This window comes from Brachionichthys hirsutus, chromosome 7 (genome assembly GCF_040956055.1).
Source record: "Brachionichthys hirsutus isolate HB-005 chromosome 7, CSIRO-AGI_Bhir_v1, whole genome shotgun sequence".
NCBI lineage: Eukaryota > Metazoa > Chordata > Actinopteri > Lophiiformes > Brachionichthyidae > Brachionichthys > Brachionichthys hirsutus.
In genome coordinates, this window is record NC_090903.1 from 13331846 (window position 1) to 13335450 (window position 3605).

The following is a 3605-nucleotide window of genomic DNA, read 5'->3' on the forward strand; positions in this document are numbered from 1 at the left end:
AAATAGACTCCCACATAATTCTGGATGTATACAGGCTTGGTGTTGTTACAGTGCAGTGTGTATAAAGTGGCTTTGGGTCCAACCGTGGTGAAACGTCATTGTTTTGTGTGTGTTTATACCCCGTGTGGGTTTGTGTATACCATATACAGACATTCATATATGAAATGCATGCCACTTAAACGTGTGTGGGTGCGTGCACGCACACACACAAACACGTCTGTGTGACTGTGGATGTATGTGCATGTGTGTGTGTATGGTAATAGGATTACTCCTGGCACGGGGAGGGGACACAAACTAGTGCAAAATGGAGGAGGTAGCCAGCAGGGTATGGAGCTTAGCTGGGCCTAATTGACTAGATCCAAATTAAATATGCCATCACCAGAGGTGTGACCAATGGATTTGACTTATTCGGTTTACAAAAATAGAGACCATTAACCCTCCGCAGAATGTGCTCGCATGTGTGTGTGTGTGTGTGTGGGTGTGTGCCACAATGAAAATATGCCACTCTTGTTTTAGTCGGAAACTGTCCAAAGCGAAGACGTTGGCCGGTGTCCTTTAGGTTTGAAACGTAGGGACTGATGGTGGTGGAAAAGCTGTGTGGGTGTGCGTGCAAGTGTGTAAACACGAGGGCTGGTTCACCATGTCCAAGCTGCCTCTTTCCAGCAGCTGCAGCCTTCCCAGCAGACCTTGCTTTAAACAGCCTCAATTTGCCTGCTGAATCCCGTAATTGGGCCACCAGAGGAATCCTCTGCAAGACTGGCAAAGGCAAGTAGACGGCGGAAGAAAGAAAACGGGGAGGGGGCAGAAAGAGAGAGGGAGGGATGGATGAAGAGGGAAGCGTAAACTACAAGAGGGAAGGGAGGAGGGAGGGATGGTGAAGGAAATATGGCTCCAGCCTCCTCCTCACAGCGTCATTAACTAGCCGTTTGCTAACTGCTAGCTTGTCGAATATTGCTATTTCCTTTCTAGGTCAATTAAAATGTAAGTGACGTGTTCTTTTCTTTCATGAGCAATTATATTAATAGGTTATTATCGGGCGGTGGGGATTATATTAGTTGATTAAGAGAGCACAGGTTCATTATATATTATAAGCTATTTTCATTAGCAGACTGGAGGTTTTGTTACCGCGGGGCTAAACTGGGCGGTTATTGTGCCGAGCGGCGGCGGCGCCTCGATGCAGAAGGTGCAACATTAGCTCAAACTAAAGCCAATTAGTCTTGCGTAGTGAAACGCGTCATGCTTTCCACCCGACGACGACCACAGGGCTTATAACCCCATGCGAAACAATACACCTGTCAGCAGAGATGAAGCCCGGCAAGTGAAGCAGAAGCGAGCCGAGCCTCCGATAGCAACCGGAATGACACCCGGATCGCCCTCGACCCTCTCTCTCTTCTTCCTCTCTCCATCTTGTACCAAATTAGCCGAGGGCGGCCCCCTGAAAACTGTAATTTTCAGTTTCAGGACAATAGTTATCACAGGGTGGAAGAATTAATTATGGTGCAGACCACGGGGAATTTTCTCTCGGCCCACTTCAAAATGTTGGGGGGAACGCTTGGGCGAGCCGGCGCCTGTAACCCCTTTGCTGCCGGTCTCGGCTGGAGATCCTTTGTCCCGGGATTCATCGCTTCAATCATTAAGCACAAATTTGTTAACCTTCTGCTGAGGGGTCAAGATCCCCCCCCCCCCCTCCACCTCCACGGTGCACCCTCCTGCCGTCACTCCCCACGCTTAATCCCACTTTCTGGTGGATGAACTCTTTACTAATAACGAACATCAGGAAAAATGGTCCCGGTGGGGATTTAGTACCCCCCCCTTGTATTGTCCGTGTGAATGTGTGTCCCTGTTGATTTGGGCCCTCAGGAATCCCCTTTGGAGGCTGAGGAAGGAGGTTTACGGCTCAATATATTGATTAGCTTATTAACAGAAAGACCTTGTTAGCAAGTTTGTTCTTTCAAGCTCGCGTGGTGTTTATTAGAAACATGGATTTACTTCCATCCTTAGCGAGCTCTCGTTAGCCTGGGACAGATACTCGTATGCTGGAACCACGAACAGAGTATTTTAGTTAAGTATAATTATAGTAAAGTAGTAGTATTGTGGGTTTTGGCACATCAAATGATGACAGCGTTTATGATAGCATCTGTAACGCGGTGAACGCGAGCACCTGGGCGCTCTCAGGTGACGCGAGCCCCCCCCCCCCCCCCCCCCCCTCTTTGGTTTGACAACAATGGCCGCCGCTCCCCCTGCTGTGATGGATGTTGGCTTTAAAGTGAGGAATGTAGGGAGAGAAAACGGATTTCTCTACTCCTCTTTTTATCGTACGAATCGTTTTTTGGTGCAGCGTATCGCATCATTTTGCCGTTTGTCTTATTACATGTGACACACATGAGGCTTTTTGAGTTTTAGACTGACACCACGACTTTGAATTTCACTTTTAATGCTCACCTAAATAATTTAAGCTGCTGACTGTAAGCAAAGGATCAAGCAAAGGATTTGTGTATCGCTTCAACTCGATCGTGTGTGTGTTTGGTCTCTCCTCCTGTACTGAAGGTGTAGGATTAACCGCCTCCGGATGAAGTCTAGGGCCGGTAGTCTGACCCAGATTAGCATTCATGATGCTCTTCCAGGGTCAGACCTGCAGATCCGGATCCTGCACTAGTGTAACCGGAGAGTCTGCTTTCTAAAGTCGAGTGAGAACCGCTGTCTTATTTTATCAAATATTAATGGCATCTAACTTCTTCAACAGTTTTCTTCAGCAGTTGAATAATTCCTGTCACAGCGGTGCATGGAAACCTCCTTGTAATTTGCTCAGAGCTTTATAACATTTGACTTTGCACATGAATTGGATTTTAAATAAGGACTATATTTTCATATCGTCCCCCGTCCGGAGGAACTTTTTTGTCTCTGCAGCATCGACTCTGATCTTCCCCAGACTGCGAGGTTGTAACTCCTGGATTGAAGTTAGAGACGTTCATATAACTGATACCAGCTGACTAGAAACTAAAATAGTCCCTCTCTCCCATCAGCCGATCACAGCAGGCTCAGATCTTCCCCCAAATGCAAACACTCTCATTTACCTGGGCAAAGCTGTTCATTTAAAAACCCTTTCGATTTCCTCTTTTCCTCAGGACGGCAGGGCAAACCGGAGGATCGCCTGTCTCACAGAGGGCTGCGGAGCACGGGAATGGGACCACCCGACTAACTGACAACCACAACTGACGGCAAACCACTCCGTCCACCGACAAGACCCGAAGCATTTTGATATGGCTGATATCTGCGACCTGAGTCCGCGTCTCCAGTGATGCAATGCACAGAAGATCAAACCCAATTGCACCCCTGTCCCGTCCTGACAGACCCCCCCCCCCCCCCCCCGCCTCCTGTCCCCCCATTGCCTCTGCCTACTAGGCTCACATGGATTCCTCCATTCAAAGTGATTGCGATTGTGCACATGGATGAGATGTGCCCGTACCTTTGGCGAACACAGCATCTGGTGAGAAATTCTAGACTCTTTGGCAAACAAAAGAGACTTCCTGTGAAGAGCACTCCGCTCCTCGGGACGACGGGGTCGAACCGAGGGGAAGCCAATGTCTGTATCCGACAGGACACTC

The 3605-nt window shown here is 48.5% G+C and overlaps 1 protein-coding gene across 1 annotated transcript in view; it reads left to right on the forward strand.

Moving 5' to 3' along the window:
• meis1b (Meis homeobox 1 b) overlaps positions 1-3349 on the forward strand; it is a 62325-nt gene extending 58976 nt beyond the window's left edge. The window contains exon 12 of the mRNA XM_068740942.1: positions 3126-3349. The gene's annotated coding sequence lies outside the window, so the exon portion shown is untranslated. The remainder of the gene's footprint in view (positions 1-3125) is intronic.
• Positions 3350-3605: the final 256 nt, after the last annotated feature.